Source organism: Mytilus edulis, chromosome 7, assembly GCF_963676685.1.
Source record: "Mytilus edulis chromosome 7, xbMytEdul2.2, whole genome shotgun sequence".
Taxonomy (NCBI): Eukaryota; Metazoa; Mollusca; class Bivalvia; order Mytilida; family Mytilidae; genus Mytilus; species Mytilus edulis.
Window position 1 is genome coordinate 80693034 of NC_092350.1, and position 21111 is coordinate 80714144.

General features: G+C 31.3%; 1 long non-coding RNA gene across 1 annotated transcript; it reads right to left on the reverse strand.

The window, feature by feature from the left end:
* Nucleotides 1-1778: 1778 nt before the first annotated feature.
* Nucleotides 1779-17554, reverse strand: LOC139482383 (uncharacterized). Its single transcript, XR_011654843.1, has 3 exons — nucleotides 17073-17554; nucleotides 15566-15674; nucleotides 1779-3065 (listed from the first exon to the last, which is right to left on the reverse strand). It is a non-coding gene; the product is annotated as an uncharacterized lncRNA (long non-coding RNA).
* Nucleotides 17555-21111: the final 3557 nt, after the last annotated feature.

A 21111-nucleotide genomic window follows, 5' to 3' on the forward strand; every position in this document is an offset into this window, starting at 1 on the left:
CAGAGTGAAAAGAGAAAATAAATATTTCTTTAAGTCTACAAACTGATTAGTGAAACCTGGTTTTGATACTCTTTGATTACATCTTATGATGACATACAAACGATTAAGAGACAATGCCAGAGAAAACCAGGCAGGACTGTTCAACTAAAAAAAAATAATTTGGTCAAACTTATATTTTTCCCTTTCAGTATAACATACTGACTGGGAATATATAAATTTTTTTTCAATTTTTTGTGAATTTGACATTTTTATTAATGAAATTCAATATAAGGGCTCAATTGAAATTTATGGGGAAAAAGCCAGTTTCTTACTGTTTTCAATTATTCATCATCAGAGAAAAAAAATACTTATGACAAAACTACCTATATGGAAGTCTAGTACTATGTTGGTGTAAAAAATAATGAAAATAAAATTTTTGGTATCTTTTTGATTTTTTTCAAAAAATAAGCTAAAAAAATGCTAAAATAAGGAAAATTGAGAAAATTGAGAAATGCCAGTTTCTATCCGTTTTCAATGAACCATCATTGGAGAAAAACAGCCCTTATGACTTAACTACCTATATGGAAGTTTAGAACTATGTTGGGGTAAAAAATAATGGAAATAAAATTTTTGGTATCTTTTTGATTTTTTTCAAAAAATAAGGTAAAAAAATGCTGAAATAAGGAAAATTGAGAAATGCCAGTTTCTAACCGTTTTCATTGATCAATCATTAGAGAAAAACAGCCTTAATGACTTAACTTCCTGTATGGAAGTCTTGTACTATGTTGGTGTAAAAAATAATGAGAATAAAATTGTTGGTATCTTTTTGATTTTTTTCAAGAAATAAGGTGAAAAAAATGCTAAAATAGGGAAAATTGAGAAAATTTGAGAAAAGACGTTTTCTGACCGTTTTCAATGGAAAACAACACTAATGAATAAACTACCTATATGCATGTCTAGTACTATTTTGGTGTGAAAAATGATGAAAATGAAATTTTTGGTATCTTTTTGATTTAAAAAAAAAATAAGGTAAAAAAATGCTAAAATAAGAAAAATTGAGAAAATTTAAGAAAATAATAATAAATGATTAGATCCTAATTTCTTAACCTTATATATTTTGAACTCCCAACTGGCATGAACATCATGACCATGGATCTTTTCCATTTATATTTTTTTTTTTTTTTGGGGGGGGGGATTTCAAATCAAGGACAGACATCACATGAATACATTAGTACATGCACGTATATAATTGATAGTGACAAAATCTATAAATAAGCATGCTCTTTGTTTTTGCAAAATCAAATATGATTATGCAGAGTGGTTAAATTCTTTATTGAAGGCTGTACCTATTACTATAAACTTTTACATTGTATGGTCTCTTAATGGAGAGTTGTCTGATTACAATTATGCAGAGGCGGATTTAGGGGGGGCAGGGGGTCATATAGGGAATCACTGAAGCGTGACTGGAGGGGGCCCCCTTAGGTCAGTCAGTGGGCCCCCTCTTATGAAAATTTCTGGATCCGACACTGTTATACTACATCTTCTGATTTTTATTGTGTTCCATAGCAGTTTCTTCAAAACCTTTGGAAATAGAAGCACCCTTTATTTTCATCACTTGGTTTGTATAAAAGTCAGAATATGACAACAGAGAATTATTTCCATACATCACAATGATTATGGCCTAAAGAGAACTGTGATAGGTACATGTAGCCTTGAAATTGGCAATCATATCAAACCTCCTTTGTTAATAAGACGGATAACTTGGCCTGATTAAATGTGACATATACTTAGCAACAGTGTTAACATAACAATTAGTTTATTCTGTTTAGTAATTCAATCCATACATTTTGATCAAGATTCAAATGCATGTACTGCACAAAACAAAAAATAACAAGGGCATACTACATTGATACTTATATTAAAGGTTTTTTTTTGTGTACATATTTCTAAATAGCACAAAAATGTTAACACAATTATTTTAAAAAATACAATTTTTGACTTTTCATTCCCTTTTAACAGATTTGTTTTAATATAAATTGATCCCATTTTCTGTTACTCTGTAATAATTTGGAACTTATTTTATCAACACATAACGTAAGGGTACCCAAATTGCACCGAGTACCCAAATTGCATCTATTTAGAAAATTTAGACGAAAATCTTACAAGATTTCCTAGAGACTAAACAATTTGTATTTATATGATTTGATACTATGCACGTCTTACAACATAGGTAAACATATTTAGATATACACAAAACGTTCACAGTATTTATCAACAGATGGACTGTTTACTGAAAAAGCAAAATGTACGAAAACGTCACCATGCGACGTCATCAAAACGTCATCTTTTTAAAATTAGCAAATACAATATATTGTAAGTATCCATTTTGAAAAATATGAAGAGTAAGCACGGACTAATATCCAATTGTTCAAAATGTTTGAAGAAATTAAACAAAAGCTCGGTTATTAGACTTTTGACGATGTGAATTTAAGCATGGATGCAATTTGGGTACTCCTCATTACAGAATAATGGATAGTTTGGAGGTTGATTCAAACCCATTTTTTTATGACTCAATATGGATTAAAAATCAAATTGGTGTACCTATACAATAACGAAGGATAGGGCTACAAAATAAACACAGTATGGGCATTTTTTTCTTGATCATAAAAAAACGTAGGTGAAAAAACTGTCAAAATAGGTGCAATTTGGGTACTGTCACGTTATATATATACATCTTTTTAGAAATTCATATAAACCCTTGCATAACATAAATGACATGTATAAATATTTGCCTATATAAACACATGAAACATGATAAATATCTAAATAGTTTCAGAAAATTTTGAAATATTCTTTCAGACACCCAGTAATATTTTAAAAGATAAAGATTCATAAACAACTAAGTTGATATTCTTAAAATTGTCCTCTATCAAAATTGTCATTTTCAACATTTTAAAGTAACTTCCAAAATATTACCAAAAGTCAAGCATATACATAAAAAACTTAATAGGTATTGAAATGTTCTGTTGTATGAGTCTCCCAAACTGGTTACAGTTTCATGTGTGATTTTCTTTAAGCTCAGTCACCTGAAAACAAATGAAGGAATAGTCAAGCTATACATTTATACATCAGTTTTTTGCTTGAAAATGTTTTAAATTAATTATATTAAATAAGATGAATTTTAATATTATATACATATATATATTCAAGTACACATATTTGAAGTTTAGTATAATTTTTAGAAGATTTCACATTCAGGACTTCAAATACATTTGTATTGAGAGATTAAAACCCTTCTTGCATATCTGGAAAATACACACTTGGTCTCATTAATTTTTATGTGTGTGTCATCTGTGTTTTAATTTGTTCTTAAATTAAGCTGACACTGGTCATATTAAAATGTTTAACAATTCATTTGTTAAGGTCTTTCCTCTCAGCGAGGAAAGACCTTATTGTAAAGGTCTTTCCCCTACGTGAGTAAAGACCTTATTGTTTTTCTAATGTTTTTTTTTCTTTTTCTTTTTTTTCTTTTTTTTCTTCCAACATTTGTTTGACAAGGCCTCATCCTCTTTCTGTTGAAGTTATCAAGACAAAATATGGATCATTGATATACCTCATCATGAACTCATACCAGATGAACTTTTGTAGGATTTCATCATCCCCTTTAGAAGTTATCTCCCTTTTATTGATTTTTTTCAACATTGCCCCCCCTCGTTGTTTTTAAAGATATCATGATCTTATTTGGACAATAGGTACATCTCATCATGATGTATTACCATATGAGGCTGCATAGAATTTTATCATCCCCTTTGAGAGTTATTTCCCCTTGAAACAATTTCTTTCCTTTGCTCATTTCTCAAAAAATGTTAGAGATAGAATCGATTTGAAAACGGCAACATGTACAGGAACAGATGGCAATGTGAATGAACATATACAATCATTTTGTTATTAACCCTTATAAGAAGTTATTCCCCTTGAAAAATTGTATAAAATTTTAGAAAAAATCTATTTCAAGAACTGGAAGTCGTAGAGACTTGGGACTTTCACCAATAATTTTTAATTCATGTGACCTTCAATATACACCCAAGGTCAAAGGTCACAGAGTGCAAAAAAAAATTACGCTGCAATTTCAAGCTTACATATTAGGAAAACGATAAGACTTTGCTGCCTACATACAGCGTATAAAATGTTCCTTTCGACGAACTCTACATTTTATATAATAAGCCCAAAAATGTCCGACCGTCTGTTCAAAAGTTACAATGGGATGATTATTAAAAGTATAGTATTTTGTGTATATCTTTTTAAAGGTAACAGATATCAACCTACTATCAACTGAAAAGATGATCAGTAATGCAAGACCTTCAATTTGAGGTCAATGTCAGGTCATGATGAAATTTCACCTTGACCTTCACATTATACTATGACCTTAACCTTGTGATATTTGAAAGGTCAAGTGGTCTTGAATGGTGATAGTCCGATGTCTCTACGACTTCCGGTTCTCAAGTTTGGTATTGCATCATATATTTGATGATTAATTGTGACCTTGGTGAACATTGAAATTGTCACAATTCTTTTCTATGATGTTGTCCTTCAACTGTAGATCATTTATCATTTAACAGATTTGAGATATCTATTGTCGTTTTAGAGATAATGCAGTTTGAAGTTTTGCGAGCGGAGGCATGTATTTCTGAATCATCAAGAGCTTACCACTTAAAATGTTTTAGAAATTGAAGAGGTTGACATAGTTATATGTTTGACCAAATACCAGAAACATTCCATGGAAAAAAACACCAAAAAATCAATTTGAAATTTTCAAGTTTTGCATTGACTTTGTCAGTTTCATAACTTCTATTTATATCGTTGATATTGCATCATTATTTGCACTTTGTCAAATGGGGTCATCTGATATATCAAATTGAAGGTCTTAATAAACTCTACTTAAAAATGAAAATTTTAAACCTCCTTTTCATCCCAGGGGGACGGGTGGGGTCATTTAGTGCAAACATTCAAATTTCTCAGATGGTAAGGTTGTCGCATATCAAATGAAAGAACATAAAGCGTACATTTCAAATTTCAAATTGACGTCTCCCAAAAATGGGTTGGATGGGGTCATTGAGTGCAAAAAATAAATGTTCTTTTAAGGTAGGGTTGTTGTATATCAAATGAAAGGTCATGATGTGTACATTTGAAATATCAAATTCCGGACCTCCATAAATTAGTTGGATAGGGTAATTAAGTGCGAAAATCAAACTTTATAGAATATGGTGTTGTCGCATATCAAATGAAAGCTCATCTACTCTGTTCCATATATCATAATTCCGATCTCACAAATGTAGGCGGATGAGGTCATTAAGTGTTAAAAGCGAAAAGCTTCAGAAGGTATGCTTGTCGTATATCAAACGAAAGGTCGTACAAAGTACAATATGAAAACTTCACTTTTACAGGAAAGACCTTTCAATTGTTTTACAAACAATTGAGATACTAGTTTTTTTTTTTTTCATCCAGCATTTGTTTGACATGGCCTCCCCTCGTTTCTATTAGAGTTATCAAGACCAAATATGGACCATCGGTAGACCTCATTATGAGGTATTACCAGATGAGGCTGTGTAGGATTTCATCATCCCCTTTAGAAGTTATCTCCCTTTTATTGGTTTTTTTCGACATGGCCCCCCCTCGTTGTTTTTGAAGATATCATGACTTTATTTAGACAATAGTTAGATCTCAGCATGATGTGTTACCATATGAGGCTGCTAATGATTTCATCATTCCCTATGAGAGTTATGTCTCCTTGAAGCAATTTCTTTCTTTTACATTTTTCTCAAAAAGTATTTAAGATAGAATCCATTTGAAAACGGCAACAAGTACAAGACCAGATGGCAATGTTAATTAACATATACACTCATTTTGATGTTAACCCTTATAAGGAGTTATTTCCCTTAAAAAAATATACACAATTTTTGAAAAATTGTATCTCGAGAACCGGAAGTCGTAAAGACTTGGGACCTACACCAATAATCTTAAGTTCATATGACCTTTAATTTGCAAACAAGGTCAAAGGTCACCGAGTGCAAAAAAAAATTACACTGCAATTTTAAGCTTCCATATTAAGAAAACGATAAGAGTTTGCTGCATACTTACAGCGTATAAAATGTGTCTCTCGACGAGCTCTACATTTTATACACTGAGCTCAAAAGAGTCCGACCGTCTGTTCAAAAGTTACGACGGGATGATTCTTAAAAGTATAGTATTGTGTGTATATCTTTTTAAAGTTAACAGATATCAACCTACTATAAACTTAAAAGATGATCAGTAGTTCAAGACCTTCAATTTGAGGTCAATGTCAGGTCATGATGAAATTTCACCTTGACCTTCACATTATACTATGACCTTGACCTTGTGATATTTAAAAGGTCAAGTGATCCTGAGTTGAATGGTGATAGTCCCATGTCTTTACGACTTCCGGTTCTCAAGTTTTGTCTTGCATCATATATTTGATGATTAATTGTGACCTTAGTGAACTCTAAAATTGTCTTAATTCTTTTTCTATAATGTTGTCCTTTAACTGTAGATCATTTATCATTTAACAGATTTGAGATATCTATTGTCGTTTTAGAGATAATGCAGTTTTAAGTTTTGCGAGCGGAGGCATGTATTTCTGAATCATCAAGAGCTTACCACTTAAAATGTTTAAGAAATTGAAGAGGTTGACATAGTTATATGTTTGACCAAATACCAAAAACATTCCATGGAAAAAAACACCAAAAATTCAATTTGAAATTTTCATGTTTTGCATTGACTTTGTAAGTTTCATAATTTCTATTTATATAGTTGATATTGCATCATTATTTGCACTTTGTCAAATGGGGTCATCTGATATATCAAATTGAAGGTCTTAATAAACTCTGCTTAAAAATGAAAATTTGAAACCCCCTTTTCATCCAAGGGAGACGGGTGGGGTCATTTTGTGCAAACATTCAAATTTCTCAGATGGTAAGTTTGTCGCATATCAAATGAAAGAACATAAAGCGAACATTTCAAATTTCAAATTGACGTCTCCCAAAAATGAGTTGGATGGGGTCATTGAGTGCAAAAAATAAATGTTCTTTTAAGGTAGGGTTGTTGTATATCAAATGAAAGGTCATGATGTGTACATTTCAAATAGCAAATTCCTGACCTCCAAAAATTAGTAAGATAGGGTTATTGAGTGCAAAAATCAAACTTTCTAGAATATGGCGTTGTCGCATATCAAATGAAAGCTCATCTACTCTATGTTACATATATAATTATTCCGATCTCAAAAATGTAGGCGGATGAGGTCATTACCGTAAGTGATAAAAGTAAAAAGTTTCAGAAGGTATGCTTGTCGTATATCAAACGAAAGGTCGTACAAAGTACATTATGAAAGCATCACTTTTACAGGAAAGACCTTTCAATTGTTTTACAAACAATTGAGATACTAGTTTTTTTTTTTCATCCAGCATTTGTTTGACATGGCCTCCCCTCGTTTCTATTGGAGTTATCAAAACCAAATATGGACCATCGGTAGACCTTATTATGAAGTATTACCAGATGAGGCTGTGTAGGATTTCATCATTCCCTTTAGAAGTTATCTCCCTTTTATTGATTTTTTCAACATGGCCCCCCTCGTTGTTTTTAAAGATATCGTGATCTTATTTGGACAATAGGTACATCTCATCATGGTGTATTACCATATGAGGCTGCATAGAATTTCATTATCCCCTTTGAGAGTTATTTCCCCTTGAAACAATTTCTTTCCTTTGCTCATTTCTCAAAACATGTTAGAGATAGAATCGATTTGAAAACGGCAACATGTACAGGAACAGATGGCAATGTTAATGAACATATACAATCCTTTTGTTATTAACCCTTATAAGGAGTTATTCCCCTTGAAAAATTGTATACAATTTTAGAAAAAATCTATCTAAAGAACTGGAAGTCGTAGAGACTTGGAACCTTCACCAATAATCTTTAATTCATGTAACCTTCAATATGCACCCAAGGTCAAAGGTCACAGAGTGCAAAAAAAAATTACGCTGCAATTTCAAGCTTACATATTTGGAAAACGATAAGACTTTGCTGCCTACATACAGCGTATAAAATGTTCCTCTCGACGAACTCTACATTTTATATAATAAGCCCAAAAATGTCCGACCGTCTGTTCAAAAGTTACAACGGGATGATTATTAAAAGTATAGTATTTTGTGTATATCTTTTTAAAGGTAACAGATATCAACCTACTATAAACTGAAAAGATGATCAGTAATTCAAGACCTTCAATTTGAGGTCAATGTCAGGTCATGATGAAATTTCACCTTGACCTTCACATTATACTATGACCTTGACCTTGTGATATTTGAAAGGTCAAACGGTCCTGAGTTGAATGATGATAGTCCCATGCAGGGTTTCCGCTGGCGGTCGCCATTTTCGCAATTTGCGAAAAAATAATAATTGTGGCGATAAAAATTCGTCATTTGCGAAAGAATTTGGCGAAAGAAATATATATAACGATTTATTTTCCTCCATCTTGTTTATTTACTTTTTTTCTCGAGTTTCTCGGATTTACCCGATCAGACAATACTCGGAATTCACCTTGACCTCATTAAAATTTTGACAAAAAATTAATAATCAGCTGATTGCATTTAAAAGCTATCGACAACAAAGGACTAATTAATAAAGGTGTTGATTGAATTGTTTGACAAAATAATATGGTTAAATGGCTTCCGCTAAATGTCACATACAGAATTGATTTGCCACTTTGCACCGCACGTGTTTGAAGCAAACTTTGGACGTCTCCTCTCCTTTTAAAGATAGCTTAGAAAAGACAGCTGTTTTGTGACGAAAAATGTGCAAAAGCAAGAAAAATCTCCGATTTAAAACTTCAATTATCATTTGGCTTAATATAGATTATTGGTTAGGGAGACTACTTTAAAGTCGTTTGAGTGACACGCGTGTTTCAAGCATAGTTTTAAAGTCTCAACTTTTTCATTTACGATGGTCAAGAAACAAAAACTGTCGTTATGAAGAAATCTATCCAAATTCATTTAAAATATAGACTCTAAAATAAGTTTGAGAGAATAATCATAGACACAATGGGACAAAATCATCTTATTTAAGGGAGGGGAGGGGGTGGGTATAAAAAAAAGGTAAATTTTATACGAAAAATATAGTTATGTTACTTGGCGAAAAAAATAATAAAGTGGCGAAAAATATATTGTTTTGGCGAAAGAGGTGGCGAAAAAAATAATTCACCCAGGGGAAACCCTGGTCCCATGTCTCTACGACTTCCGGTTCTCAAGTTTTGTATTGCATCATATATTTGATGATTAATTGTGACCTCGGTGAACTTTGATATTGTCCAAATTCTTTTTCTATAATGTTGTCCTTTAACTGTAGATCATTTATCATTGAACAGATTTGAGATATCTATTGTCGTTTTAGAGATAATGCAGTTTGAAGTTTTGCGAGCGGAGGCATGTATTTCTGAATCATCAAGAGCTTAACACTTAAAATGTTTTAGAAATTGAAGAGATTGACATAGTTATAATGTTTGACCAAATACCAAAAACATTCCATGGAAAAAAACACCAAAAAATCAATTTGAAATTTTCATGTTTTGCATTGACTTTGTAAGTTTCATAACTTCTATTTATATAGTTGATATTGCATCATTATTTACACTTTGTCAAATGGGGTCATCTGATATATCAAATTGAAGGTCTTAATAAACTCTACTTAAAAATGAAAATTTTAAACCCACTTTTCATCTCCGGGGGACGGGTGGCGTCTTTTAGTGCAAACATTCAAATTTCTCAGATGGTAAGGTTGTCGCATATCAAATGGAAGAACATAAAGTGTACATTTCAAATTTCAAATTGACGTCTCCCAAAAATGGGTTGGATGGGGTTATTGAGTGCAAGAAATAAATTTTCTTTTAAGATAGGGTTGTTGTATATCAAATGAAAGGTCATGATGTGTACATTTGAAATATCAAATTCCGGACCTCAAAAATGTAGGCGGATGAGGTCATTAAAGTGTTAAAAGCCAAAAGTTTTAGAAGGTATGCTTGTCGTATATTTTTTCTAATGTTTTTTTTTTCTTTTTCTTTTACTTCAAGCATTTGTTTGGCACGCCCTCCTACCGCTTCTATTGGAGTTATCCATATCAAAATTGCACCATCGATAGACCTCATTATGAACTGTTACCTGATGAACTTTTGTAGGATTTCATCATCCCCTTAAGAAGTTATCTCCCTTTTATTGATTTTTTTTAACATGGATCCCCTCGTGGTTTTTAAAGATATCATGACCTTATTTGGACAAAATGTACATCTCATCATTATGTGTTACCATATGAGGCTGCATAGGATTTCATTGTCCCCTATGAGAGTTATATCCCCTTAAAACAATTTCTTTCCTTTGCATTTTTTTCAAAAAGTATAAAAGATAGAATCGATTTAAAAACGGCAACATGTACAGGAACAGATAACAATGTTAATGGACATGTACAATAATTTTGTTATTTACCCTTATAAGGAGTTATTTCCCTTGAAAAAATGAACATATTTTTTGAAAAATTCTATTTCGAGAACCGGAAGTCATAGAGACCTGGAACCTTCACCAATAATCTTTAATTCTTGTGACCTTCAATATGCACCCAAGGTCAAAGGTCACAGAGTGCAAAAAAAAATTACGCTGCAATTTCAAGCTTACATATTAGGAAAACGATAAGACTTTGCTGCATACATACAGCGTATAAAATGTTCCTCTCGACGAGCTCTACATTTCATAGAGTAAGACCAAAAATGTCTGACGGTCTGTTCAAAAGTTAATTCGGGATGATTCTTAAAAGGGTAGTATTTTGTGTATATCTTTTTAAAGGTAACAAATATCAGATATCAACCTACTATAAACTGCAAAGATAATCAGTAATTCAAGACCTTCAATTTGAGGTCAAAGTCAGGTCATGACAAAATTTCACCTTGACCTTCACAGTATACAATGATCTTGACCTTGTGATATTTAAAAGGTTAAGTGGTCCTGAGTTGAATGGCGCTAGTCCCATGTCTCTACGACTTCCGGTTCTTAAGTTTGGTATTGCATCATATGTTTTATGATTAATTGTAACCTTGGTGAACTTTGAAATTGTCCCAATTCTTTTTCTATATTGTTGTCCTTCAACTGTAGATCATTTATCATTTAACAGATTTGAGATATCTATTGTCGTTTTAGAGATAATTCAGTTTGAAGTTTTGCGAGCGGAGGCATGTATTTCTGATTCAACAAGAGCCTACTACTTAAAATGTTTACGAAATTGAAGAGGTTAACATAGTTATATGTTTGACAAAATACCAAAAACATTCCATGGAAACAAACACCAAAAAATCAATTTGAAATTTTCAAGTTTTGCATTGACTTTGTAAGTTTCATAACTTCTATTTATATATTAGTTGATATATCATCATTTTTTGCACTTTATCAAATGGGGTCATCTGATATATCAAATTGAAGGTCTCAATACACTCTACTTAAAAATGAACATTTTAACCTCTTTTTCATCCCAGGTGGAAGGTTGGGACCATTTAGTGCAAAAATTCAAATTTCTCAGATGGTCAGGTTGTCGCTTATCAAATGAAAGAACATAAAGCGTACATTTCAAATTTCAAATTGACGACCCCAAAAATTGGTTGGATAGGGTCATTGAGTGCAAAAAATACATTTTCTTTTACGATAGGGTTGTTGTATATCAAATGAAAGGTCATGATGTGTACATTTGAAATATCAAATTCCCATCCTCCAAAAATTGATTGGATGGGGTTATAAAGTGCATAAATCAACCTTTTTAGAACATGGCATTGTCGCATGTCAAATGAAAGCTCATCTGCCCTGTGTTACATATATCATACTTCCGATCTCAAAAATGTAGGCGGATAAGGTCATTAAGTGTAAAACGCGAAAAGTTTCAGAAGGTATGCTTGTCGTATATCAAACGAAAGGTCGTACAAAGAACATTACGAAAACATCACTTTTACAGGAAAGACCTTTCAATTGTTTTACAAACAATTGAGATACTAGTGTTTTTTAAGGTCTTTCCCCTACATGGGAAAGACCTTATTGTTTTTCTAATGTTTTTTCTTTTTCTTTTTTCTTTTTCTTTTTTTTCTTTTTCTTTTTTTTCTTCCAACATTTTTTTGACAGGGCCTTCTCCCCTTTCTGTTGAAGTTATCAAGACCAAATATAGACCATCGATAGACCTCATCATGAACTTTTACAAGATGAACTTTTGTAGGATTTCATCATCCCCTTTAGAAGTTATCTCCCTTTTATTGATTTTTTTCAACATGGCCCCCCTTTAATGTTTTAAAAGATATCATGACCTTATATGGACAATAGGTAGATATCATCATGATGTATTACCACATGATGCTGCATATGATTTCATCATCCCCTTTGAGAGTTATATCCCCTTATAGCAATTTTTAATATTTGCATTTTTCTCAAAAAGTATTAGAGATAGAATGTAATTGAAAATGACAGCATGTACAACAACAGATGGCAATGTTTATAAACATAAACAATCAATTTGTTACTTATCCTTATAAGGAGTTATTTCCCTTTAAAAATTATAAATAATTTTTGAAAAATTCTATTTTCAGAACCGGAAGTCATAGAGACCTTGAACCTTGACCAATAATCTTGAATTCATGTGAACTTCAATATGCACCCAAGGTCAAAGGTTACCGAGTGCAAAATAAAATTACACTGCAATTTCAAGCTTATATATTAGGAAAACGATAAGACTTTGCTGCATACATACAGCGTGTAAATTGTTCCTCTCGACGAGCTCTACATTTTATGCAATAAGCCCAAATATGTCTGACCGTCTGTTTAAAAGTTACAACGGGATGATTCTTAAAAATATAGTATTGTGTGTATATCTTTTTAAAGGTAACAGATATCAACCTACTATAAACGGCAAAGATGATCAGTAATTCAAGACCTTCAATTTGAGGTCAATGTCAGGTCATGATGAAATTTCACCTTGACCTTCACATAATACTATGACCTTGACCTTTAAATATTTGAAAGGTCAAGTGGTCCTGAGTTGAATGGTGATAGTCCCATGTCTCTACGACTTCCGGTTCTCAAGTTTGGTATTGCATCATATATTTGATGATTAATTGTGACCTTGGTGAACTTTGAAATTGTCCCAATTCTTTTTCTATAATGTTGTCCTTTAACTGCAGATCATTTACCATTTAACAGATTTGAGATATCTATTGTTGTTTTAGAGATAATGCAGTTTGAAATTCTGCAAGCGGCGGCCTGTATTTCTGAATCAACAACAGCTTACCACTAAATGTTTAAGAAATTGAAGAGGTTAACATAGTTATATGTTTGACCAAATACCAAAAACATTCCATTGAAAAAAACACCAAAAATTCAATTTGAAATTTTCAAGTTTTGCATTGACTTTTTAAGTTTCATAACTTCTATTTATATAGTTGATATTGCATCATTATTTGCACTTTGTCAAATGGTGTCATCTGATATATCAAATTGAAGGTCTTAATAAACTCTACTTAAAAATTAAAATTTTAAACCCCCTATTCATCCCAGGGGGACGGTTGGGGTCATTTAGTGCAAACATTCAAATTTCTCAGATGGTAAGGTTGTCGCATATCAAATGAAAGAACATAAATCGTACATTTCAAATTTTAAAATAACGTCCCCAAAAAATTGGTTGAATGGGGTCATTGAGTGCAAAAAATAAATTTTCATTTACGATAGGGTTGTTGTATATCAAATGAAAGGTCATGATGTGTACATTTGAAATATCAAATTCCCAACCTCCAAAAATTAGTTGGATGGGGTTATTAAGTGCAAAAATCAAACTTTTTAGAACATGACGTTGTCGCATATCAAATGAAAGCTCATCTACCCTGTGTTACATATATAATACTTCCGATCTCAAAAATGTAGGCGGATGAGGTCATTAAGTGTAAAACGCGAAAAGTTTCAAAAGGTATGCTTGTCGTATATCAAACGAAAGGTCGTACAAAGAACATTACGAAAACATCAATTTTTCAGGAAAGACCTTTCAATTGTTTTACAAACAATTGAGATACTAGTTTTCTTTTTCTTTTTTTTCTTCCAACATTTGTTTGACAAGGCCTCATCCCCTTTCTGTTGAAGTTATCAAGACCAAATATGGATCATTGATAGACCTCATCATGAACTTTTAACAAATGAACTTTTGTAGGATTTCATCATCCCCTTAAGAAGTTACCTCCTATTTTTTTTTTTTTAACATGGCCCCCCTTAAATGTTTTAAAAGATATCATGACCTTATTTGGACAATAGCTAGATCTCATCATGATGTGTTACCATATGAGGCTGCATAGGATTTCATCATTCCCTATGAGAGTTAAGTCTCCTTGAAGCAATTTTTTTCTTTTACATTTTTCTCAAAAAGTATTCAAGCTAGTATCGATTTGAAAACAGCAACATGTACAGAAACAGATGGCAATGTTAATGAACATGTACAATCATTTTGTTGTTAACTCTAATAAGGAGTTATTCCCCTTGAAAAATTGTACATAATTTTAGAAAAATTGTATTTCGAGAATCAGAAGTCGTAGAGACTTGGGACCTTCACCAATAATCTTTATTTCATGTGACCTTCAATATGCAGTCAAGGTCAAAGGTCACTGAGTGCAAAAACAAATTACGCTGCAATTTCAAGCTTAAATATTAGGAAAACGATAAGACTTTGCTCTATACATACAGCGTATAAAATGTTCCTCTCGACAAGCTCTACATTTTATATGATAAGTCCAAAAATGTCCGACTGTCTAAATGTACTCTACTTAAAAATGAAAATTTTAAACCCCCTTTTCATCCCAGGGGGACGGGTGAAGTCATTTAGTGCAAACATTCAAATTTCTCAGATGGTAAGGTTGTCGCATATCAAATGAAAGAACATAAGCGTACATTTCAAATTTCAAATTGACGTCTCCCAAAAATGGGTTGAATGGGGTCATTGAGTGCAAAAAATAAATGTTCTTTTAAGGTAGGGTTGTTGTATATCAAATGAAAGGTCATGATGTGTACATTTGAAATATCAAATTCCCAACCTCCAAAAATTTGTTGGATAGGGTTATTAAGTGCAAAAATCAAACTTTCAAGAACATGGTGTTGTCGCATATCAAACGAAAGCTCATCTACTCTGTTCAATATATCATAATTCCGATCTCAAAAATGTAGACGGATGAGGTCATTAAGTGTAAAAAGCGAAAAGTTTCAGAAGGTGTGCTTGTCGTATATCAAACGAAAGGTCGTACAAAGTACAATACGAAAACATCACTTTTACAGGAAACCCCTTTCAATTGTTTTACAAACAATTGAGATACTAGTTATGCATTCTTATTCTGATTTACATTATGTACTGATGTAATGTCTAGTTTATTTACAGGATTTAAGATTTCACATACTTTATCTCATATGGTACTTTATCAAAATATAGATAAACATGTAAAAAATGTACTTTAAGAGATACTGGTACTCACTTATGAATTTTCATATTAATGCAGTAGGTTAACTTCAAAATCAAGTTGATCCATTTCTCTAAGTATAGGTTCCTCTATATGTAAGTCTGTCATCTGATGTATCTTTTATCTGTTTAAAGAAATAACAGATTATAAGGTGATCAATGATTCTTTGAATTGAATTTGGAAAATTGTATTTAAAATCAAATTAGTTATTTTCTTATCTTAAGAACCAGTGGAAAATATATAAGAGCTGTTAGCATCTTACTACATTAAAACATTCAAAGTTACAAGACTTTTTTGTATGATTAATTCTATTTTTCAATGGACAGGTTAATGTATAAAATGATCTAAATAAACACTTTAAAGCAGAAAGGTAAATTGTGATTAACTTATTACTAAACAACTTTACTTGATATATTTGAGTCAAATTAACCTTATATGTTATGCGCTTCAGGATCACACATGTACATGTACAAATGTATCTAAATTCTAATGACAAGATCTCAAAATGTGCTAATTTTAAAATATTTTTTTCAGTTTTGAACTAAATGTTAAAAGTTTGAAATCCTTGCAATTGTATCATGTATATATCACATGTCTAATTTAGTTTCTAAGGACACGAAGGACAATAAACAACAATTTTATGAAACAAAGGTATTGCTGTCCCAAAAGATCCCATCTAAATAGTGGATTAAGAATCTAATTATCTTAAGATTTGATATACAAGTTTTATTTTGATAAATAAAAATATATATATGTAATCATGATAACCACTTTTCAATATATATGTGTCTTTCATATGTCATAAAATATAGGTACACTGTATATGTAGCAATCAAAATTACAGAAATTTTTAAATTTGACGTTCCTGATTTTTAACAAATTAAGCTTACTGTTTACATGTATATCTGACATAAACATACATATGACTATCCTGATAACTGTAGGATTGTCTTTACTTTTATAAATTGTGACTTGGATGGAGAGTTGTATCATGATCTATCATTGACACTCATGCCACATCTTTTTATACATTTATCTATTCTACATGTAAATATACATGCAAATGTATTCAGTTGTAGTCGCATTTTGCCTACATGTACATTCATTTTGGCACATGAACATACCTTACTGACATGTACATATTAATGATAAGCATAATAAATAAGGTGACAGACATGTATGGTCTGTTTTGTATATGGAGGATAGTTGTACATGTGATTTTCTCATTGGCAATCATCATGATCATAACCAAATCTTCTTTTTTTTGGTAACTTTTGAGTCTGATACATGTAGTTTTTTTGTTTTTTTTTTTATTTTGAATTATTATCCTATTCAAATAATGTTTAAACATGAGGAATAAAATTGTATAAAATTGCTTTCAGCACAGATCATACATTTGCAGAGAATAATTTCACATTGTAACTAAAAATATGAGGGAAAGGGGGGATGTATTAAAATTATTGAACGGGCCAAATGATTTATTCGAGAAGTAATTTTAAACTTTCATAATTTAAACTATTACCTGTTCCAACTTGTATAACTGTCGCAAAGAATTCTTTTAAACACTATCACTATCATCTGCTTCAAAGTGATCAGCCTTTCCAGTTTTCAAGATGCACAAAATTATGGCATTTAGATCTTTATAGTTTGCTTTTGGTGTCCATGATATACCATGTACTGTTTTGAGGTGGGAGAAAACTGTATAATTTCCGGCATTTGTCCAGCTGAATCATCAAAAACTACTCACGAATGGCTTTAAATTCCTCATATTCCACATTTCCAGCAAATAATACAATAATTTCAGTCTAATAAATAATCCTCATTCCCGTACAGATATTGTAACTACCTCTGTCTGGAAGTGATCACCCGTACATGTATGCAACAATCACATGGTGAGGGAAATAAGTTTCCCAACACCACAAAGTTATGTACTTTTCTTAAATCTTATCAAAATGTTCAATTATGTATACAAATAACCGTATACAAATATACAACAGAAGTTAATTTTTCTGTCAAAACATTACCAGCTGGTTACAACCTTTATCGGTTTTTAAATTGAAGAGCATCACTTTTGGTATGTCTAAACACCAAAAAGACGAAAATAAACTGCTGTTTCCTGACAGTTTACTGCATTAGAACATTTACATATCAACAGATACCAAAGATGTTATTATCATTTCCTGCTGTTTTTATGGTCATCTTTTAGAATATATATCAATTGTTATATTGTAGGCTGTTTTTGTTGAGAAATTAATACCCCTATTTCCCTATATAAGCAGTCAAATTTACTGAAAAATCAAATTTAATTTTTTTATACATAATAACCCAATATGACTTTTTAAAATGTCATTTCCCAACAAAACAAGGTGGATACATTACAAAAACACATTTATCTCAAAAAGGCTGTTGAACAAAATTTCCAAGTTCTGCCTGGTTTTCTCTGGCATTGCCTCTTAATAATTAGCTATAGATGTCTCCATAAGGCAACGTTTCTGTCTTTTTAATTATGTTCTAAATATGTCTATTATGGCTAAGTTAACAAATAATTTGTATGATTGTATGATTTAGACTTTATTCCCTTTATTCATTTCAACTTGGCTATATATCCTTTGTTCTATAATTAGAACACACGAGTTATTTTTCCTCATTTGATTTTTTCTATGTACATTTTAACCACTTTCAAAGGGTTATTGTTTTGAACATTTTTACTGACAGTAAAATCACATAAAAGTTTTTGTTTCAATTAAATCTAGCTATTCCGAAACTTGAAACACGGACAAATTTTACAAAATTGAAATTCCTTTAAATACTATGATTGAGATCCATTTATTCAATTAATAATGAAAGAATCAATGCTTTGTTATGAGTCCATTAATTTTGTACCTATATGTAATACCTTAATTAATCATCAACAAAAGACGTGTATCAGATTATTTAAACTACATTGTTATTATCATGTTACTTTAACGTCCATAATTTTGAAAGGCATATTCAAATAGTTGACAAAAAAAACAACATTCCCTGATCATATCGATGTGGAATGAATTTTAAAAAATCACGAAGCGTGTAAAACCGACGACCTTATCTACAATCAGATGCCTTTGCACACATAATATCCTCATGGAACAAAAACATAAATACATTTTTTTGTAAGGGTATATTGTTATATCTTAATTTAAAGCTTAGATGAAAAAGAAAATATTAAAATATAAAAAGCGCCTTGATGAATTTCGTTAAAATAACAATTCATTCTACGGATGAACACTTTAAGTCATATGGAACGAGTTTTTGAAAATCTAACGTTATCGAAATTATTGAACCCATGCATGTGATTGCTGATCACAAGCTTATTTACTGTCGAGTTTATTGACATTGATAAACCATAAACTCATATCACGTGGCAAATGTGACCGATGAGTAAATTAAAGAACACTGACATTTGTCTTGATATTTTCCACGCGTTTCAATTTGTTAATAACCTTTTCCTTAACAGTTGGCCAAAGATGTGTTGCATTTAATTTGTTCTTTATGGATCTGTTCTTACTATTTGTCTTGAAGTGCACGTTTGTTTGTATTCTTCTCCCTCACACTTGCACTGTGCGGTGGCCGCAGTTATTACGAGATGTCTCGTAGTTAAGATCACTACATACTGGAAAATATCGTCGAATTAGTGTAAATGAGGACAATAACTCGCCATCGGTACATTTATTTAGATTTTGATAATATAAAAGAGTTCCTTTTTATAGAAAGTTCGAGTTCTCTAGTGGTTTTACTTAGCCATTCAAATATATAAAACATAATCATTTATATTTTAAATTTGACCGAAAGAATTTGTGCATGCGCTACTGGGAGTAGATGAACACGAATTATATAAATACTATGCTTGCTCGGTCGAGGTACAAAATAAGATAAATACATTACAGCCGTATCCGTCTTAAGTCATCATTTGTCATACAATTGCACACAGGAGTTTTAACATAAATGAGTACGTTCTCATACGAGATATATCATTGTAATCATGTAAATAGTAATTATTTTACAAACGAATGCCTGGTTGGATTACGCAAATATAGTCATTCAAAAGTACTATACTGCAATATATTGTTTCATCGTTTCTCATCAAGGATACAATATAAAATTCAAATCAAAAGAACAGAACAATTCATATGAATTGAGATATCACAGGGAAAAACATAAGCAATCACTGGACATTACATGTGTGTTGTTATAAGTTGTTTTCCATTGAGGAATGTATCACTCACATTAATTCAGGGGAACATAAAAATGTAAAGCTGTAAGAAAGTAATTTATCATCGGAGCTTTTACCAGTATATTTTTTTAATTTGTTTTCCCCTTATTCAAACATCAATACTTTCATTACTAGTCGTTATTTTATAAACAGTTTTTCAATGAAATATGTGACTGATTAAATTACATTGATTTAAATATTCAAAAAGATACAATGTTAGAATACATTCTTTTAGATTACATTTCACGTTTTCTATTATATTCCACGTATTCTGATTATACAGTTCAAATCTTTATTACTTTAAACATTTAAACAATACAGTGTATCAGTACCGTATGTATGAATATACAATTTACAAGTTGTATTGCGTTAACAAAAAAAAAACAAATTAAATACGTCAGGGGAACATATATGTATATATAAAGCTGATAGAAAGTCATTTATTATCGGATCTTTTACTATTATATTGTTTATTTTTTCCCTTTTTCGAACATCAATACTTCCATAACTAGTCGTTATTTATATAACATGTATAACCTTCTCCCTTATATAAAACAATAGTGTGACATCACAACATAGAAAGACACACTATAGACTATCAATTGTAATTGCTTAACTCAAATAAAATAGTAAGTTGTTTTTCTGACTTTACTTTTTTATACTCTTTAAGTAGACCAAGGAGGTAATATGAGGAGAGGACGAAAGATGATAATTACACATAAAATGTCATCAACTTTTCTGTAAGTTAATTTATTGAGATCGACTCTGTCACAGAGGGAGATTTTGTCCTAATTACATACCCGAGTAAGAACGGAAACACCCGAGATGTCATAAACTGAACAGATATACAGTTATTGACATGTTAATAAGTTTTTTTGTGATATTTTTTATTTAGTAATTAAAAACTAAATCTGTATGTTAAAAGTAAACTTATTACCAATAGAAATGAAAGGAATATCTGTCTCATTGCGGTCAATGTTAATATCAACAGAAAGCACTTTTAAGTTGTTCCCGATAAATTTCTCTATGTTTCAATTGCAAATATTCCTTCCGGTCGTTACCGGTCACCGTAACTAAAGTTCCTGAATATTCGTATATTTTCTATGATTAGTAACTGCCAATTCTCATCAACAAAAATTGACAGGTGAAGCGAAAATCTTTGAAGCAATGTAGTGTTGAATAAAAATCGCACACTAACTTTCCTGTAAACCCACATTACTTTGTCATTTCTTTACCATTCACGGTAGACAGACGATTGATTTTGAAATTGCGCGTCCGATCTTTTTCCATATCATTTACACCCATACACTGC